Source organism: Ambystoma mexicanum, chromosome 6p (assembly GCF_040938575.1).
Source record: "Ambystoma mexicanum isolate Mex_15411 chromosome 6p, UKY_AmexF1_1, whole genome shotgun sequence".
Lineage (NCBI taxonomy): Eukaryota > Metazoa > Chordata > Amphibia > Caudata > Ambystomatidae > Ambystoma > Ambystoma mexicanum.
This window is the reverse complement of record NC_090935.1, coordinates 1,160,958,304-1,160,980,466: the sequence shown is the minus strand read 5'-3', so window position 1 is coordinate 1,160,980,466 and position 22,163 is coordinate 1,160,958,304.

Sequence of the window (22,163 nt, the reverse complement as noted above, 5' to 3'; positions counted from 1 at the left end):
GGTGGAGGGTGGCCCTGCACTGCTGGGGGGTGGGGGTGGTGGGAGACATGGGTGGGGGTCTGGTGGAGGGTGGCCCTGCACTGCTGGGGGGTGGGGGTGGTGGGAGACATGGCTGGGGGCCTGCTGGCAGGTGCCCCACAGTGCTGGGGGGTGGGGTGGTGGGAGACATGGGTGGGGGCCTGCTGGCAGGTGCCCCCCAGTGCTGGGGTGTGGGGGGGTGGGAGACATGGGTGGGGCCCTGGTGGAGGGTGACCCTGCACTGCTGGGGGGTGGGGGTGGTGGGAGACATGGGTGGGGGCCTGGTGGAGGGTGACCCTGCACTGCTGGGGGGTGGGGGTGGTGGGAGACATGGGTGGGGGCCTGGTGGAGGGTGACCCTGCACTGCTGGGGGGTGGGGGTGGTGGGAGACATGGGTGGGGGCCTGGTGGAGGGTGACCCTGCACAGCTGGGGGGTGGGGGTGGTGGGAGACATGGGTGGGGGCCTGGTGGAGGGTGCCCCTGGTGGCTGGGGGTGCAGGGGGACATGCGTTGGTGGGCAGTAGTGCAAGTTGACATGTGGGTTGGCTGGGGAGCATGGCCATGGTGGATGGGGTGCCTGCAGGACATGTGCAGGGTAGGCCCCTGTGGTGTGAGCCACCTGCAGGGGCCGTGGAGGGTGTAGAGGGAACACCTGGGAGGACCCACACGTGCAATTCACGTGTGGTGCTCCCCGCGCACCCCTGTAATACATGTACCCTGATGGAATCGCGTGTGGAACTTCCCGCACACCCCTGGAATACACGTACCCTGCTGATGTTCCGTGTGATACTTCCCCCGCACCCCGAAATACACGTACCCTGATGAGATCGCGTGTGGAACTTCCCGCGCACCCCTGTAATACACGTACCCTGATGGAATCGCGTGTGGAACTTCCCGCGCACCCCTGGAATACACGTACCCTGCTGATGTCACGTGTGACACTTCCCCCGCACCCCGAAATACACGTACCCTGATGAAATCGCGTGTGGTACTTCCCGCGCACCCCTGAAATACACATACCCTGATGGAATCGCGTGTGGAACTTCCCGCACACCCCTGGAATACACGTACCCTGCTGATGTCGCATGTTACACTTCCCCCGCACCCCGAAATACACGTACCCTGATGGAATCGCGTGTGGAACTTCCCGCGCACCCCTGGAATACACGTACCATGCTGATGTCACGTGTGAAACTTCCCCCGCACCCTGAAATACACGTACCCTGATGAAATCGAGTGTAAAATTTCCTGCGCACCCCTGAAATATATGTACCCTGATCGCACGGGGCCAATCGCGTGTGGAACTTCCCGCGCACCCCTGAAATACACGTACCCTGATGGAATCGCGTGTGGAACTTCCCGCCCACCCCTGGAATACACGTACCCTGCTGATGTCACGTGTGAAACTTCCCCCGCACCCCGAAATACATGTACCCTGCTGATGTCGCGTGTGAAACTCCCCCCGCACCCTGAAATACACATACCCTGATGAAATCGCGTGTGGAACTTCCCGCGCACCCTTGAAATACACGTACCCTGCTGATGTTGCGTGTGAAACTTCCCCCGCACTCCAAAATACACATACCCTGCTGTAATCGCGTGTGGAACTTCCCGCGCACCCCTGAAATACACGTACCCTGCTGAAATTGCGTGTGGAACTTCCCGCGCACCCCTGAAATACGCGTACCCTGCTCGCACGGGGCCAATCGCGTGTGGAACTTCCCGCGCACCCCTGAAATACACGTACCCTGCAAAAATCGCGTGTGGAACTTCCCGCGCACCCCTGAAATACGCGTACCCTGCTCGCACGGGGCCAATCGCGTGAGGTACTTCCCGCGCACCCCAGTGATACACGTAGCCCGCTTGCCGTGCTGGTACAGGGTTAGCGCAGCCCTTTGCGCTGGATTGGGGATTTTGATGGCTTTTCCCTGCGTGAGAGGCGTTCTTGGGGGCGTAACTGGCGCTGCTGCAGGGTCGCTGCGCCACTGTGCGCCACGGCTGGTTTTGGTGGCTGGAATCCATGAATACGCTGTGCGCGGAAATGGATTTTAGCGCACGCGGCTGGCGCAGGGATTCGCACACGCACACTGTGCGCCAGCCGCGTGCACCACTTGTGCGCTGAATTCTATGAATTACCCCCTAAGTGCCGAACCAAAGGATAGAACCTAATGAGGTAAAGGAAAACAATGGAAAAGGAGGGGAATGTGATTAATCGTGTTAAAAGTCAATTAGGACGGCATGTGATATCTTTTTCTCCTTACAATTACACAGGTCAACAGAAAGGTGGCGCTAGAAAAAGATCTGGAAGTATAAGAGGCTTATCCAAGATTAAAAACCAGCAGAAATAAGACTGGGAAGTGAAATTCACCCTAAAGATATCCCATAGGTAATTATTGAAAAGAAAAGATTTGGAGCTAAAAGATTACCAAGAGTTAAGAGGATATATAAGAGTTAGGCACGACAGTATCATGGTGTGACAAGTTGATAAACAAGATTGAGAAGGATGTAATAGAGGAAATAGAAATGTGATAGGGATTAATTGACCTATCAGAAATACAATTAAAGTGTATACAGTATGTAGAATTTGAACTACATTGAAAGACTGGTTACTAAATGAACCGTCTTTTCACCTTGTTTTCACAGACCATCATCTGGAGGTTGGCCCAGAGTCAAAATACAAGGGACAGAAAAAGAAGTCTAGATCCCAGGCGAATATTGAGAACAAGCAGCAATTGGAAACAAAACATTTTTTTGTGTAGTGTGTTTTCTTCCCGTGAAGAATTTCCTGGCTAAAAGTATGAGAGTTGAGTTGAGGAATGAAACATGTCGGGTATGTGTTTGTATGATGAAAGAATGGATGGCTAAGTGAAAGATCACCAATGTTAAATTTATCAGAAGACTATCAGTTGGTATCACATGCTAAAAAAGAGTGACATAAAAGATTTTTTGTGATTAAAACCACTAACACAATAGATTAAAAAAGAATTGCTGCATGACAATTTGCCTAAGAAATATTTTGTCAGAAGAAGTCATTGTTGTATTGAAAGTAGTAATGTTAAAAGAATCTGAGAAAATCAAATTTAAAATATTGATTGTCAATGAAGTGTGTTGTTTTTTTTTTAAAGAATAAGATGTTATTTTTTTTACTATATGAAAATAAAATCGTGATTTTTTTTTACAAAAACGAGATGTGGTATGTCTAAATTTAATAAGTAGGGACATACGTTTAGAGTCAAAACCGGATGAGGTTGACAAAAAGGGGACCCTTTGCACATATGGTATGAAGATGTTGGCTGTGTACTACAGAGGTCTGTTGCAAGGACGTCCAAGACAAAAATGATTGGTCGCTATCCTCTAGTCTCTTAGAGTTGTGAAAGAGAGATGAGACTGGGTACACAATCTGGTACAAATTTAAAGACACCTTAGATTATGTTCTGAGCAGTAGGTTTCTAATACATACAAATTAGATAGTCGCGGAAGCAGCAGTTTTCAGCCAGAAGCTGGTGCTGTGTCAAAGTGCAAATCATGTTCTCTACTTTAATTACCGCTGTATTCCGTAGGCCACCTCTTCTCTATTGCCCGTCCCTGGCCTCTATATAAGTAACTATATTTATAATCTTCAATTAAAGGGTCTTCAGAAATTTCAGGGCATTTTCTCTCAGCCCACTTTGCATTACAATAATTAGAGACATTTGTCTTTTAAGAGGTAATACGTGGAAAACTCATATGAATTGGAGCAAAACTATTAAGAAGCATTCACAAAAGCATGCACAGGGGGTTACAATTACTCTCCAGAAGGCTAACTGGTTCTTTAGATCCAAACCACCAGATCCCCTCCTCTGGCGTAGCGGCGACAGATGCCAAGGATAAAACTGAACAAGGGCTCAGGAGGTGGGAGACCCCACCCCCATCGCACAATCACACATTAGAGTCCTCCTTCCGAGTTCAAAGAATGAGAAAAAGATGTGCATCATGTGATGGTATGGGTTATTTGAACAGCACATAAGCCTCCCTCCTCACTCACTTTCCTTTCCAGCAGTAAGGGGGCAGGAATGAACGAGCTTTTTTATTACTGATTAGGGTTTTGAGGGGCTTAGTCACACTGTGTGCAACTGCAACAGAGTTTTAAAAAAGTGATAATGCAGAGACAGTGTAAGACCAGAGAGGGCTGTGCAGCAAAGCCTAGAAGTGATAGTGTGAGGCCCAGAGATGGAGTGTGTATCAGGGTCTGGCAGCAGCAGGCTGGCTTATGGGGCGTAGCGATGTTGTGTGCATCAAGGAATGATGCTGTGAATGCATGAAGCCGTTTAGGGCTCGGTGATGGTGTGTGCAGTGCAAAGTACAATAGTGATGGAGTAGGGCCGTTTGGAGGAAGTGATGGCATGTATATGGTGACTGAAGATGCTGCAGTAATAGCAAGGGATGGTGCCTGTTCTGAGCCGATGCAAGCAGCAGGCAAATTAGGGCGCTGGTCAAAAAGGGAAGTGGTTTTCCCTCTTCACAAAAGAAAATGTATAACTTAATCGGATATTGGGTGCTGCTAGAAGCCTTCCATCCAAAAGGGGGTATCGTGATGAAAACCACTGTGCTCAGAAATGTTGGGGCCTAAAACAAGGCTGCGTCCTGCCCCCTTTACTTTTTAATATTTTCATTTCTGAGTTGGGAACAGCCCTAGATGCATCGAGCTATTTCCCCCCCGAGACTGGACTTCCTTAACATGAGGCCTTTGCTTTATGCTCATGACCTGGTTTTATGCGACCAAACTCCAATTGGCCTTAAACGTCTACAACAGAAAATAAGTTGGAGATTAATATGAACAAAACCAAGGTGATGATATCAAAACCAACTAGGAAGAAAAGATGGGTGAATTTTAAATGGGTTTTACTAGAGGAAGTTTTAGGGAAAGTTACAGAGTTTGTATATCTAGGCGTTAACATCGCTGAGGTGGTGATTCCTGTGTTATATTATAGAAGTCTATGGAAAAAACTAAGCAACCTCATTGTCCATTCAAAAATGATAGGCTGTCACTATGGGAAATTTACGGCCAAGCCTCTTCTTCAATTTTACTGTACGAAAGTGGTCCCTGTAATTACCTATGGAGATGATGTTTTATTAATGTCGGATGAAGGTGAACTGGGCCAGCCTCTAAGTACACCCCATGCACTTATTCGTTTAGCGCTGGGATTAACGTTACTTAGATCTCAGGTCATTTGGAGAGTGTTAACTTTCCAAAGAAAACGTCTTCTTTCAGAACAGTCCTCGGTGATGGGGCAAGTCCGGCTGGTCTTGGACCATAAGAAGGAACCTAGACTATGTAGTTGGGCTGAGACTTGAGACAACCTTCTCCTGGAAGTGAAACTCACAGTTCAAATGTTAAAAGACTGTCTGCAGTTAGTAAGGGAACGCTTGATTGAGAGGGACTGGATTGGCTCTTTAGAAAGCTGTAAAGCCTATGCCCGTCACCATTATGTAGTATTGGATGGGAAAGCAGTAAATAGAGTTCCACATTACATGTCCTTGTTTCCAGATCGTTCGTGGTGGAAATTCTTTCTGGGAATAAGGTTGAATCTATTAGATATGCTGGAAAATTGTGGGCCCACAACAGAACATTGATAAGGAAAATAGAACATGTCGGCCCTCAAATAGAATCTCTACATCTTTGGTGTCTGCAATGTATGAAATTGACCCATTTGCAACACATTTATTTGGGAGAATTTTTTATGAACTTTGTAATTAAGGAAGAGGGTGTCATTTGGAAGATGATTTTGGAAGGGTCAAACGTATCAAACTGAATTTAATACGATTTTTTTAAATAGTTTTTATGATGATTCAGATGAAGATGAGTTATACTGGATTACTGTGGTAATAAGTATATTTTGAGGTATCGCTGATAAGTACTTTTAAGGGAAACACACACTCATGAATTTGATTATGTAATAAGTTAAGTACAATCCTTCTTAAATGCTATGTGATATGTGTTAAATTGTTCTTTTCATGTTGCGATACATTTGTGAAAGTCTTGCTGAGTCAAACACAATAAAGAAATAGAAAAAAAAAGAAATGATGGAGTCCTGCTAACCCACTACACATGACAGTGGAAGTAAGCCTGCTTCCTGCTGGTGCCCGTTTTGAGTTGCGGCGCTATAGGGTCTATCTGATCACTCCAAGGCCACCATTACTTTGTTTGAGACTTAGACCTTCTGGGGGATGTTTTTAGTAACCCTGTACATGCTGTACTAGCACATCTTTGGGATGGAGGTTTGTGTGTCTGTCAAAACTTGCACGGGCCTTATTCATTCTATATTTCAAGCCTTTTGTGCGGGAAGCTTGAACTGGCCATGCTCACGCTGTACCTGTTCGATTTGTGAAGAATGCTGGCACTCATACTTCCAATATGCAAAGACTTTTTTTATGAGGAATGCCCTAATTTGTCCTGCCCATGCTATACCTGAGCTGTGGACCAGTCTGTTCTATTTTTGAGGGACGATTGTGCTGACCAACCCCATCCCATGTAGGTCCAGTCCCTGTTGTGTTGGCCAGGGAAAGTTATACTGTTGTTGTCGGTGTTGTACTATCTATGTTTATTCATGCGTGTGTGCATGAGAGAGAAACAGCCTTGCAGTGCTTCTGCCTATGCTAAGGCAGTTATGTATTTGTGAGGGAAGCATGCTCCGCTGCTGTCCATGCTTTACTGTTCAATATGTACTAGAGAAGATTGCAGGGCTGCTGTCCATGCTTTAACTGTCAAGTGTCTGTGCTTTAGCAGTTAAGTAAGTGCTGCTGCCAAATGGGTTGCCCGTTCTTGGTGGGGAGGGGAACTTGATCTGCTACTTCATAAACTGCATCTTTCCCGAATGGGAGTGATGTTTGAAGTTCTGTAACTTGCACTGCTGCTACCAAGGCAATCATCCTTACACCAGTCCTAGGCTCTGTCTATGGATGGAGCGAGCAGCAAAGCCCAAAGGTGATAAAACAAGACCGCCTGGGTCCATGGATAGAGCATGAGTTAGAAAGTACAGGACTGACAGTGCAGAATAGCGTGGGCTCTATTGATAAACTGGACCTGCAGGCAGAGATAGGGTTCCATGTGTTAAAATCGTGGCACAAATGGCTGTTTACACACAAAATCGTGGCAAAAAGGCTGTGGTTTTGCCGCTGCAATCCATGTAATGGAAGCGGGGGACAACCCTGCAACCCCATTATACCATTTATGGGGAGCAGGGGACCCCCCTGCAAACCTTGCTCCCCTTAATGGTATGATGGACACACCTTTACTGGGTCAAACCACAGCGATTCGTTTTACAGAAGACTTTTTTGCTGTGATTTTATTACTGCACCCCAGAGATAGCACGTTAAACTGCTGCGTCTGGTAATATATTTCTGCAATGGTCGTGGGCCAATGTAGAGCACATTGATAGAGTGTGAATAGGTTCAGAATACATTATATGGTTTTGTGTGGGGTTCAATAATGATGCATGAGACTGGAAGTCAAGCAGCGTTAATGAGGGGTTAAGGGGTGCTTAAGAATGGTCTGGGTAGAAGTGGGAGCAGTGTGAACTGTTTACACTATGGGGTCGATTCATGGAATTAATGTGCGCCGAAAATTCCCGCGCAGAGGTGCCAAAACGTGTGAATCGCAGTGCAAGTGCGAAAATCGCAGTGCAAGTGCGAAAATCGCAGGAAAACCAGCGCACCAGTGAATGCATGAAGCCGTTTATGGCTCGGTGATGGTGTGTGCAGTGTAAAGTACAATAGTGATGGAGTAGGGCCGTTTGGAGGAAGTGATGGCATGTATATGGTGACTGAAGATGCTGCAGTAATAGCAAGGGATGGTGCCTGTTCTGAGCCGATGCAAGCAGCAGGTAAATTAGGGCGCTGGTCAAAAAGGGAAGTGGTTTTCTCTCTCCACAAAAGAAAATGTGTAACTTAATCGGATATTGGGTGCCGCTAGAAGCCTTCCATCCAAAAGGGGGTACCGTGATGAAAACCACTGGGCTCAGAAATGTTGGGGCATAAAACAAGGCTGCGTCCTGACCCCTTTACTTTTTAATCTTTTCATTTCTGATTTGGGGACAGCCCTAGATGCATCTAGCTATTTTCCCCCCGAGACTGGACTTCATTAACATGAAGCATTTGCTTTATGCTGATGACTTGGTTTTATGCGACCAAACTCCAATTGGCCTTAAACGTCTACAACAGAAAATAAGTTGGAGATTAATATCAATAAAACCAAGGTGATGATATCAAAACCAACTAGGAAGAAAAGATGGGTGAATTTTAAGTGGGTTTTATTAGAGGAAGTTTTAGGGAAAGTTACAGAGTTTGTATGTAAGGGGCATGCTTTCTTATTTTAGGATCCCTTCTGGATCCTTTCATAACTTCCAGCCAGTGAACAACATAGTATTGGCCCGGGATAATTCCTAATGTGGATCATAGCCATTTCTGAAGTATCTCCATTTCTTATATGATCTCGTTTTAAACGCTGTTGGTGAGTCACCAACCTGATTGCTTATTTTCCAAAAACGCTTACCCTTTGGCTTCAAATATTCATAGGACCCTATTTTAATTTCATTTTCATTTAGTATTAGGCCACTCTTCAACTATTGCCTAGTTCCAATTCGGTGGAGAAAACATATTCATCTCTCCTATCTTCTTTGGAATATAACACAAAGGACTCGTTGGCACTTGAAGCGAGACCATAGGTAATTATTTAACTTATCCATTCGGTGTACTTTGTCTTTGCACCTATGATTCTATGGTATGTATTTATATATTTTTTACAGACAGTTTTAAATACAAAATGCGCAAGAAACGTGTCAAAAACTGAGTATTAGATGTTGATCTTCAGGATTAGCTACTAATATGTATTATTTAAATATTCTTTTTTTTAGATATTGTTGTGAAAAACTGTTCAATTGCCCCTGAAGAAGTGATTGTTTCACGAAACGCGTTGGGCCATAAATAAATCAACCCAGTTTGATTAAGGAATTCAACTTTGTCAGTGTGTCTGATATATGTTAATAAGTGTTTACCAATAGATGTTAAATTGCACATGAGTGTTTTCAAACAAATCAATCAAATATATTTAATTACCAGGACTCTTTATAGAGCCACCTATAGAGGGCAGAGGACCGGAGTTCCTACATTTTGGAACTTTTTTCTTGTTTTAGACTACTGCACAGCCTCTTTCTCAATCTGCCTTCCTCTACTCTCCGCCCTCTGCAACTAACCCAGAACAGGACTGCAAGACTTATCCTTGTCCTCAAGCCCAGGGACCGTATCTCTCCAGCCCTGAAATCTCTCCACTGGCTCCCGGTGGCTGCAAGGATCTAGTTCAAGACCCTTTGTATTGTCCACAAGGGTTTCTGGGGCCAGGGCCAGCACCACATCCAACACTCTCTTCCAAAATACCTTCCTTTTCAAGCCTTCTTGAGGTTCAGACGCTTCTCCAGGAAGAGAGTGGGGACTAGATCTCTCTCCTCTGCAGGTGCCTCCATCTGGAATGGCCTCCATTCTCCCCCTCAAGCTTGAGCCGGACCACCTGAAGTTCCGGAAGCAGCTAAAAACTTTCCTCTTCTCCTCTTCTTTCTCTCTCTCCCTCCCCTGCTGACCTACCTGACCTATCTGTCTGCTGCTCTGACTGGTTCCTGAGCTACCCTCAAATTCTCACCGGCTATAAGGCTCTTTCTTGATCAGACACCCTTGCACTGCCTCCGGTCCTAACACACACTTAGGGGCTGTAACTGTAACCCGATAGTCCCTGTCTCTTTGCTGCCCTCTTTTCCCCTCCCCTCTCCCTTGTACTTCTCGTTTCTCGCACTTGCACAATCTGAATGACACAATGCCTAGTAGGACTGTTAGTCTTGTCCTCCCTCTGTCTTCCCTCCCTTGTCTTGTCGCGCCTAGAAACACTTGTGTACAGGTGCGTTATAAATGACTTATCATATCATATCATTACCCTTCATAAGGAAGCACTTCTCAGGTGACCATTACACAGCATCCTGGTGCAACCTCTCACATCCTTCTATGCCTGCCCTTATGTCTCCTAATAATACTAATTATGGACGGCTCATGCTAATACACTTCCAGTCCCTACCGATCATTGTCTTGCCTGGTGCTTGCATCAGCCCTGACCCGGCACCTCAAACCCCTCCTCGCCCACACTGTCAAGGGATGATCTTGTTCAATGCCTGTTCTTCTTCCATCTTCGGTCACTTTTTGTTTCCCCCTTCTATCCTACTTCCTGTTAAAGCCTGTTAGCATTGATGATCACCTCCATTGCTTGAATTGACTGGTATGGGTATATTCTCTGTGCCTTACACTTCAATCTTGGCTAGACAAAGCATGTCCGGTCTGATTCTTGGGTTGAGACCGGAGGCGAACTGGACACATTGTTTGCTTGGTTTGCCCCTTGCTAAGCATAAAATCATGCTGTATCTGAAGCTCATGCAGTACAGGATAATTTTACAGAGCGTGGGCAATCAATGTGCTGGCAGGACTCCCCACCCCCGTTGAATATAGAGTGGGTCGAGGCTTTGAGAAAATGGTTAATAAGCAGAAAAGAGTTTGAGGCTAGCTAACAATTATTGAAATGTTGATGAGACTGGGTACCTGGTAGCGGAGACGAACGCGGAAGAAGAATGCTAGCGGATATGAAGACTTGCTTCTCCATAAAAGGCAATAACATGGAAGCTGAATTCTGAGGACGCGGTAAACTTCAATAAGAAGAAGACAGATCGTGGTGAGAAGAAAAGTACGGAGGAGCGGAAACTCCCGATCACGAAAAAGAGACCAGGAAGTGGACGCAAGTGAAAAATACACCCAGTGAAGGTAAGGGAGATGACAAAATCCCTGTTTAGAAGTAGCCAGGAAATTAGGACTACTTAAATATATCGGAGATAGAACTAAAATCTAAATATCTCACCATGACAGGGGGTAAAAGACAAATCCGCAGAAAAAACGAAGAGCCATCAAAGACCCCATGCAATATAAAAAGAATATTATATGGATGAGAAACATAAGAGCCGCCATATAACAACCAGACTAAGTGCCGAACCTAAGGATAGAACCTAATGAGGTAAAGGAAAACAATGGAAAAGGAGGGGAATGTGATTAATCGTGTTAAAAGTCACTTAGGACGGCATGTGATATCTTTTTCTCCTTACAATTACACAGGTCAACAGAAAGGTGGCGCTAGAAAAAGATCTGGAAGTATAAGAGGCTTATCCAAGATTAAAAACCAGCAGAAATAAGACTGGGAAGTGAAATTCACCCTAAAGATATCCCATAGGTAATTATTGAAAAGAAAAGATTTGGAGCTAAAAGATTACCAAGAGTTAAGAGGATACATAAGAGAGAGGCACGACAGTATCATGGTGTGACAGGTTGATAAACAAGATTGAGAAGGATGTAATAGAGGAAATAGAAATGTGATAGGGATTAATTGACCTATCAGAAATACAATTAAAGTGTATACAGTATGTAGAATTTGAACTACATTGAAAGACTGGTTACTAAATGAACCGTCTTTTCACCTTGTTTTCACAGACCATCATCCGGAGGTTGACCCAGAGTCAAAATAGAAGGGACAGAAAAAGAAGTCTAGATCCCAGGCGAATATTGAGAACAAGCAGCAATTGGAAACAAAACATTTTTTTGTGTAGTGTGTTTTTTTCCCGTGAAGAATTTCCTGGCTAAAAGTATGAGAGTTGAGTTGAGGAATGAAACATGTCGGGTATGTGTTTGAATGATGAAAGAATGGATGGCTAAGTGAAAGATCACCAATGTTAAATTTATCAGAAGACTATCAGTTGGTATCACATGCTAAAAAAGAGTGACAGAAAAGATTTTTTGTGATTAAAACCACTAACACAATAGATTAAAAAAGAATTGCTGCATGACAATTTGCCTAAGAAATATTTTGTCAGAAGAAGTCATTGTTGTATTGAAAGTAGTAATGTTAAAAGAATCTGAGAAAATCAAATTTAAAATATTGATTGTCAATGAAGTGTGTTTTTTTTTTAAAGAATAAGATGTTATATTTTTTTACTATATGAAAATAAAATTGTGATTTTTTTTATACAAAAACGAGATGTGGTATGTCTAAATTTAATAAGTAGGGACATACGTTTAGAGTCAAAACCGGATGAGGATGAGAAAATAGGGGACCCTTTGCACATATGGTATGAAGATGTTGGCTGTGTACTACAGAGGTCTGTTGCAAGGACGTCCAAGACAAATGATTGGTCGCTATCCTCTAGTCTCTTAGAGTTGTGAAAGAGAGATGAGACTGGGTACACAATCTGGTACACATTTAAAGACACCTTAGATTAGGTTCTGAGCAGTAGGTTTCTAATACATACAAATTAGATAGTCGCAGAAGCATCAGTTTTCAGCCAGAAGCTGGTGCTGTGTCAAAGTGCAAATCATGTTCTCTACTTTAAGTACCGCTGTATTCCGTAGGCCACCTCTTCTCTATTGCCCGTCCCTGGCCTCTATATAAGTAACTATATTTACAATCTTCAATTAAAGGGTCTTTGGAAATTTCAGGGCATTTTCTCTCAGCCCACTTTGCATTACAATAATTAGAGACATTTGTCTTTTAAGAGGTAATATGTGGAAAACTCATATGAATTGGAGCAAAACTATTAAGAAGCATTCACAAAAGCATGCACAGGGGGTTACAATTACTCTCTAGAAGGCTAACTGGTTCTTTAGATCCAAATCACCAGATCCCCTCCTCTGGCGTAGCGGCGACAGATGCCAAGGATAAAACTGAACAAGGGCTCAGGAGGTGGGAGACCCCACCCCCATCGCACAATCACACATTAGAGTCCTCCTTCCGAGTTCAAAGAAAGAGAAAAAGATGTGCATCATGTGATGGTATGGGTTATTTGAACAGCACATAAGGCTCCCTCCTCACTCACTTTCATTTCCAGCAGTAAGGGGGCAGGAATGAACGAGCTTGATTATTACTGATTAGGGTTTTGAGGGGCTCAGTCACACTGTGTGCAACTGCAACAGAGTTTTAAAAAAGTGATAATGCAGGACAGTGTAAGACCAGAGAGGGCTGTGCAGAAAAGCCTAGAAGTGATAGTGTGAGGCCCAAAGATGGAGTGTGTATCAGGGTCTGGCAGCAGCAGGCTGGCTTATGGGGCGTAGCGATGTTGTGTGCATCAAGGAATGATGCTGTGAATGCATGAAGCCGTTTAGGGCTCGGTGATGGTGTGTGCAGTGCAAAGTACAATAGTGATGGAGTAGGGCCGTTTGGAGGAAGTGATGGCATGTATATGGTGACTGAAGATGCTGCAGTAATAGCAAGGGATGGTGCCTGTTCTGAGCTGATGCAAGCAGCAGGCAAATTAGGGCGCTGGTCAAAAAGGGAAGTGGTTTTCGCTCTTCACAAAAGAAAATGTGTAACTTAATCGGATATTGGGTGCTGCTAGAAGCCTTCCATCCAAAAGAGGGTACCGTGATGAAAACCACTGTGCTCAGAAATGTTGGGGCCTAAAACAAGGCTGCGTCCTGGCCCCTTTACTTTTTAATATTTTCATTTCTGATTTGGGGACAGCCCTAGATGCATCTAGCTATTTTCCTACCGAGACTGGACTTCCTTAACATGAGGCATTTGCTTTATGCTGATGACCTGGTTTTATGCGACCAAACTCCAATTGGCCTTAAACGTCTACAACAGAAAATAAGTTGGAGATTAATATGAATAAAACCAAGGTGATGATATCAAAACCAACTAGGAAGAAAAGATGGGTGAATTTTAAATGGGTTTTACTAGAGGAAGTTTTAGGGAAAGTTACCGAGTTTGTATATCTAGGTGTTAACATCGCTGAGGTGGTGATTCCTGTGTTATATTATAGAAGTCTCTGGAAAAAACTAAGCAACCTCATTGTCCATTCAAAAATGATAGGCTGTCACTATGGGAAATTTACGGCCAAGCCTCTTCTTCAATTTTACTGTACGAAAGTGGTCCCTGTAATTACCTATGGAGATGATGTTTTATTAATGTCGGATGAAGGTGAACTGGGCCAGCCTCTAAGTACACCCCATGCACTTATTCGTTTAGCGCTGGGATTAACGTTACTTAGATCTCAGGTCATTTGGAGAGTGTTAACTTTCCAAAGAAAACGTCTTCTTTCAGAACAGTCCTCGGTGATGGTGCAAGTCCGGCTGGTCTTGGACCATAAGAAGGAACCTAGACTATGTAGTTGGGCTGAGACTTGAGACAACCTTCTCCTGGAAGTGAAACTCACAGTTCAAATGTTAAAAGACTGTCTGCAGTTAGTAAGGGAACGTTTTATTGAGAGGGACTGGATTGGCTCTTTAGAAACCTGTAAAGCCTATGGCCATCACCATTATGTAGTATTGGATGGGAAAGCAGTAAATAGAGTTCCACATTACATGTCCTTGTTTCCAGATCGTTCGTGGTGGAAATTCTTTCTGGGAATAAGGTTGAATCTATTAGATATGCTGGAAAATTGTGGGCCCACAACAGAACATTGATAAGGAAAATAGAACATGTCGGCCCTCAAATAGAATCTCTACATCTTTGGTGTCTGCAATGTATGAAATTGACCCATTTGCAACACATTTATTTGGGAGAATTTTTTATGAACTTTGTAATTAAGGAAGAGGGTGTCATTTGGAAGATGATTTTGGAAGGGTCAAACGTATCAAATAGAATTTAATACGATTTTTTTAAATAGTTGTTATGATGATTCAGATGAAGATGAGTTATACTGGATTACTGTGGTAATAAGTATATTTTGAGGTATCGCTGATAAGGACTTTTAAGGGAAACACACACTCATGAATTTGATTATGTAATAAATTAAGTACAATCCTTCTTAAATGCTATGTGATATGTGTTAAATTGTTCTTTTCATGTTGCGATACATTTGTGAAAGTCTTGCTGAGTCAAACACAATAAAGAAATAGAAAAAAAAAGAAATGATGGAGTCCTGCTAACCCACTACACATGACAGTGGAAGTAAGCCTGCTTCCTGCTGGTGCCCGTTTTGAGTTGCGGCGCTATAGGGTCTATCTGATCACTCCAGGGCCACCATTACTTTGTTTGAGACTTAGACCTTCTGGGGGGATGTTTTTAGTAACCCTGTACATGCTGTACTAGTACATCTTTGGGATGGAGGCTTGTGTGTCTGACAAAACTTGCACGGGCCTTATTCATTCTATATTTCAAGCCTTTTGTGCGGGAAGCTTGAACTGGCCATGCTCACGCTGTACCTGTTCGATTTGTGAAGAATGCTGGCACTCATACTTCCAATATGCAAAGACTTTTTTTTTATGAGGAATGCCTTAATTGGTCCTGGCCATGCTATACCTGTGCTGTGGACCAGTCTGTTCTATTTTTGAGGGAAGATTGTGCTGACAAACCCCATGTAGGTCCAGTCCCTGTTGTGTTGGCCAGGGAAAGTTATACTGTTGTTGTCGGTGTTGTACTATCTATGTTTATTCATGCGTGTGTGCATGAGAGAGAAACAGCCTTGCAGTGCTTCTGCCTATGCTAAGGCAGTTATGTATTTGTGAGGGAAGCATGCTCCGCTGCTGTCCATGCTTTCCTGTTCAATATGTACTAGAGAAGATTGCAGGGCTGCTGTCCATGCTTTAACTGTCAAGTGTCTGTGCTTTAGCAGTTAAGTAAGTGCTGCTGCCAAATGGGTTGCCCGTTCTTGGTGGGGAGAGGAACTTGATCTGCTACTTCATAAACTGCATCTTTCCCGAATGGGAGTGATGTTTGAAGTTCTGTAACTTGCACTGCTGCTACCAAGGCAATCGTCCTTACACCAGTCCTAGGCTCTGTCTATGGATGGAGCGAGCAGCAAAGCCCAAAGGTGATAAAACAAGACCGCCTGGGTCCATGGATAGAGCATGAGTTAGAAAGTACAGGACTGACAGTGCAGAATAGCGTGGGCTCTATTGATAAACTGGACCTGCAGGCAGAGATAGGGTTCCATGTGTTAAAATCGTGGCACAAATGGCTGTTTACACACAAAATTGTGGCAAAAAGGCTGTGGTTTTGCCGCTGCAATCCATGTAATTGAAGCGGGGGACAACCCTGCAACCCCATTATACCATTTATGGGGAGCAGGGGACCCCCCTGCAAACCTTGCTCCCCTTAATGGTATGATGGACACACCTTTACTGGGTCAAACCACAGCGATTCGTTTTACAGAAGACTTTTTTGCTGTGATTTTATTACTGCACCCCAGAGATAGCACGTTAAACTGTTGCGTCAGGTAATATATTTCTGCAATGGTCGTGGGCCAATGTAGAGCACATTGATAGAGTGTGAATAGGTTCAGAATACATTATATGGGTTTGTGTGGGGTTCAATTATGATGCATGAGACTGGAAGTCAGGCAGCGTTAATGAGGGGCTAAGGGGCGCTTAAGAATGGTCTGGGTAGAAGTGGGAGCAGTGTGAACTGTTTACACTAAGACTCTATGAAAGGTTGAGACTGGCCCTGCAGTCATGCAGGCCAGTCGATTTCTCACTGGGGGCACCCAGCATACACACGGACCTCAGTGCTGCATGCTGTCTCACGGGCACACGAGCAAGCTCGGACTGCGGTGGGGGCACCCACCGGACAGGGATGCAGGCCTCACCCTGCAAGGGCCGTGATCATACGGACCCTACCAGTGGCCAGGGAGCACCCAGGCCACACGGCGCCGGAGGTAACCAGCAGGGACTGCAGAGCCTGCAGACAGAGTTGCCCGGCATGGGCTCTGTCCCGCTCTAACGACCAGAAAATAATTAACAGCGTTGCCCATCAGGGGCATTGTCCAGGCACAGGGTCCTGCAGCAGCAGGCCCTCTGCCTACTGCGCAGGGCAGACTCATACTGCACCCAGGACACATACAGCAGGCAGGAGTCAGGATCACGTTGACAGATTAGCCAGAACTGGCTAGTCCATTTTAGTATCTCGGTCATATGGTCACCACCATGTGACCACAGCACTAGCCCTGGGAGATAAGATACCATATTCCCAGGAGGGGTGACACACTGCACTCCTCCTTTTCCACAATGAACAAAAAAAACGAAAACACAATTGAACATTACATCATTCAAACAAACACCAATAATAATGCTTGGAATAAATAGGTGCAACTAATATACACCTACTTAGGAACAAAACACAACTACAAAAACGTGGTACCCAGGTGGGGTCACCGTCAGGGTTAGTGGATTGTTGGTGACCCATGACAAATTCCACATTCAGACCAAACCCTTTATTAACCTGGGTGAGTGGAACCTGAACCACTGAGAGGATCCATCGTTCCCACCCGACAACATTCCAAAACCGGCCTACAGCGCAGGAGCACTGCTTTGCATAACATTTTAGCGGGGCCCATTTTAAGCATGTCCAGGGTCTGCAGGCTCCCAGCCTTCATATGGATGGCTACTGAGTCCACTTGAAGCACTTGCCTGTCTGCACGAAAATATATTTGGACGTCCGTTGGCATCTGTTCAGGACAGTTCAGGGGCTGGCAATGCCGCACCTGGGGGCACCAGGGGCCACATCGGCCTCGTCCCTAGATGGTGGGTCAAAACCGTAGCGGGTGCTGGTAACAAGATGACGGGCCAGCTCAAAGATCAGGGCTAGCAAAGCCACACATGGGGGCCCCAGGGGCCACCTCAGCCTAGTCTCTAGATGGTGGGGGCAAAACCGTGGCAACACTGTGGCAGGGTGCTGGTGGCGGGGTGAGAGGCCACTCACTTCACTTCCCCCTTCACACAGGGCTGATGCAGGACACTGCTAACAGCAATGGGCGCCCAAGCACTCGTGAGAGCTGTAACCCTCCTCCACTTCTTCCTTCGTCTTTCCTCTTGGGAGTCACTGCCACATGGCCCTGGGGTGTCGACCGCACATTCGGCACGCTGGTGTGGGGCCTGCTCCTGTTTGGTGGTCATGGGCAGCCACGCACTTTCACCACTGTGTATGATGTTGCTCCTACCTGGAGCCTGCAGGCAACACCCCCTTCCATTGTGCCAGCACTGTCAACGCAACAGTGGCCCTCTATTTTCAGAGTGCCGACCGAGAGCATGCCTACTCACCACCAGCGGCCCGGGATGTTAAGAAGGCCACTAGCATTTTTTTTCCTTTATGTCCGCTCCCATCTTGGAGCCTCATTACATCGCCCACAGGATCCGGGATCATTGCTTGAGGCACACGGCCACCCGCAGGACCCCTTCCTCGTCACTGCGGATCGGAGCAACCAACATCTACTACCTGGCATCCCAGGATCTCGTTGGGGCTGCCGGCACAGTTGATACGCTTCGTTGGTGTCACCTGCCTGGGTGGGCGCGGGCACTCACCTCCTTCCTTCTCAGGGCAAACATTGCTCCACACCTCCGCAGCATCCACCGCAGTATCTTGCTTTTACCTGTCGGCGGGTGCCGCGGGGGCGGCACACCTCTCTCTCCAGGCGGGAGGTGTTTTTTTTTGTCATGGTTTTATAACACCGCACACTCCAGCCAGGGACACCTTCCCCGACAATGAATGTGGCTCACAAAAAAACGCTTTTTATTTTTAATAAACCACAGGTTCTCTTATTTACGTAGGCCTCCAACCCGTCTCGCACCCAACCTTCACAAACCCCCCGTGCCACATGGACTAGGAACCTGGCCGGTGTGTATTAATAAGATATTTATTAATGTATTATTCAATGAAAAAGGAAAAATATTCAAAAAATAACCGCCACTAATATGTGGCAACACAAATGCAATGATTCTTACAGAACAATTCATTTCAGATATCCTATCACACTTTACACAGATCTTTAATGGCAAAACAGGAAAAATAACAGTTTTAATCAAGTGATAGCATCAAGGTTTAGCACTCCCCCATGCAACACTCACCCCCAAACATCAGCTAACTTAATTCCTTTGAATGGATGGCAGCGGCAAGGAGTAAGGATAGAGCGAGCAAAATTGGATTTGAAATAAAGTCCACCACGCCAAGATGGGAAGTCAGGAAAGAAAAATGAAAACCCGTTTTTGGAGCAAAACAGCAGAATCTGATTTTGCTTACTACTCGCACGGCTACTCACAACTGCGGTGGCACAGAATAAAGGAAGTTCGTGTTGCTACACTTGAGGAGTTGGGGAAGCTTAGAAACCACTAATCAGTACACAGAGCAATTTTTTTTTAAACTTTATTTTAGAATTTTTTAACTGTTACAAAACTGTCACACCTCATTAGGGCATGTTAACCCTGAGCCCTCCCGACCACCCCCCCCACCACCACGTCTTCTGAAGTTTGTGATAGTTCAGCTCTTCCTCTGTGTGAATTAGTGCATGCGCCGGTTCTCCTATTTGGCCAAGTTACGTGTCTCTGCCTTGGGTGTTGAGTTCTCCCGTCGAGGATGATGTGTCCTCGCCAGCTTCGTTAATTAGGAATGTCACGAGTGGGCCCCAAATATCGGGAGGACGTGCATGTTGGGGCAGCGTCTTGATGAAATCTGACTCTACATCTTGGCAGTAGAGGATGTCTTTACACCAATCTGCTATCGTCGGGGCTGGTCCCCGACCCCAGGTCCTGGCGACTCTTCTGCGGGCTAGGGTCAGCAGAACCCCAGCCACTTTCCTTACTGCTGGCGAGAGTTGTTTCGTCATCCCTAAAAGTGCCACCATTGGGACGGGTTGTGCTTCCTCACCTATAATTGTCGATGTGATCCGAAGGACCTGGGTCCAGAAAGGTGTTAGCTTGGGGCAATCCCATGCGAGGTGGACAAAGTCAGCTGTTAGGTTTCCACACCTCTCGCACTTTGCCGGCAAGTCTGGTTGTTGTTTACTCTTTTTGGCAGGGGTGAAGTATGTCTGGTGTAAGAAGTTAAAGTGGATTTGCTTGAGACGTGAGTTCAGCGCTATTTTTTGTGTTTGCAGTCATATGAATGTCCATTCCTCCTCAGGAATTGCTGACTGAAGGGAGTATTCCCATCTTGTTTTTGTGCGTGTGCTGACGGGTACTGTATCAGTTAAGATGGATCTATAGATGGTTGAGACTAATCTGCCCTTGCCTTGCGCTTGGATTACGTTATGCAATAGTTGCCAGGTTATGGGTTGTCGCGGGAAGGTGGGGAAGAGTGCCTGGAGGGTGTATCTGGTTCTGAAGTAGAGTAACTTGTCTAGGCAGGTGATGCTCCCTTTCTCCGTTGCTAGTTGGGGCGTTATAAAAACATCCTCAATAAACAGGTCGCTTATGTTGTTTATCTGCGATTTTTCTACCCATTGATGAAAAACCTTTTCGGAGGTCAGAGGGATCCCTGGTATATATTTGATCGGGAGGAGGGGTGAGTACCTCACCGGAACTTTGCATTTTTGTGCGAGCTTCTTCCAGATCCCATAGGTCGTGAGAACCACATACATGGTATTGTAGGGCACTAGGAGCTGACTAATGATGACTGCCCTCAGTGAGTTGGGGGTCGCTAGGGCGCGCTCTATTTGTACGTGAGGTCTGACAAAGTGTATGGCGTACCAGTAGCTGAGGAACTATGCCTGCGCCGCCCAGAAATATCTCTCTAAGTCAGGGGGAGCCAATCCCCCGCTGGATACTGGGAGTATCAGGGTTGAGTGAGCGACTCTGGCTGGTTTTCCCGCCCACAGCAGCTCTAGGACGAGGCTTTTAATTTTCTTCAGGAAGGACTGCAGGATTAGAATGGGGATGTTGGAGAAGAGGTACAGTAGTTTCAGCAAGATCACCATTTTGACTAAAGAGGCTCTTCCCCACAGGGTTATCGGGAGGGATTTCCGGCGGTTAACTTTCTCCTGCAGTGTTTTTACTGCTGTTTCGTAGTTGTTACGAAATACTTCATGGTAGTTTAGTGACATTTATATCCCTAGACAGTGTACCCGTGAAGTTTCCCATGCGAAGTGATAGTCATCAGTGAATGGTTTAGTAGCAGGGGTTAGCGGGAATACAATTGATTTAGTGTGGTTAATTTTTAAGCCCGAAATTGCCCCAAATTTGATTACTTCCCTCATTACTGGGTTCAGGTTTTCAACAGGGTCGAAAGTGAAAAGTGCTACATCGTCCGCATATAGGGATATGATCAGCTTGTGTGGGCCTATGCCGAGTCCCCGGTGGAGTTGACTGGATCACAGGGCCGATGCCAAAGGTTCCATTATTAATGCAAATATATATGCCGATAGCGGGCACCTTTGCCTGGTACCTCGTTGTACTGTGGTGGGGGCCGATCTCGCTGAACCCACTAAGATGGAAGCTTGGGGGTTGTTGTATAGTAAGGATATAAGTTTAATGAAACAGGCTCCCAGGCCCATCCGGGTAAGTACTGAGAATAAGAAGGGCCACTCTAACGAGTCGAAAGCCTTTTCGGCATCGAGCAGAACCACGACGGCCTGGTGAGTGGGGTCCAGAGCCTCTATAATCCCAAACAGCCTTCTGATGCCGAATGTCGTACTGCGGCCTGGCACAAAGCCGGCCTGGTCTGCGAGCACGAGACCGGGAATCAGTGGCAGTAACCTTTTGGTAAGAATTTTCACAAGTATCTTGTTATCAAGATTAAGTAGGGAAATGGTTCTATACGACGTGCATTCTTCTGGGGGGTTGCTGGTCTTGTGTAAGAGGATTATATTGGCCTCCGGAGTAGACCTTGGGAGGGAACCTGATTCTAACGCCTCACTGTAAACCTCGGCAAGAAGGGGAGGTAGGGTATTTGCGAAATCTTTATAGAATTCCCCCGTTAGGCGATCAGGTCCTGGGGCTTTGGTATTTGGAAGGGTTTTAATGTCTTCACTTATCTCTTTTGACGTGATGGGTTCATTGAGGGGTTCTCGTAGTTCTCTCTCTACCAAATAGAGTTCTGTGTCTTCAAGATATTTGTGTAGGGCGTCAGTGTCTGAGTTGTATTTTGATGTGTATAGGTGTTGGTAGAAGGATTGGAATGTTTCTGCTATTTCTTCGTCCGTGTGCACGATCGTGCCTTGTCTGGAGCGTATTCTTTCGACTGTCGTGGGCTTCCGGTCAGCGTTTACTAGTTTTGCCAGGAGGGCTCCAGGCTTTTGGCCTTTGCCGTACTGTCAGACTTGTCTGTTTCGGCCTAGGAATTTTAATTCACGTTCCGCTGTGGCCCTGAACGTTTGTAGCTCCTCCTT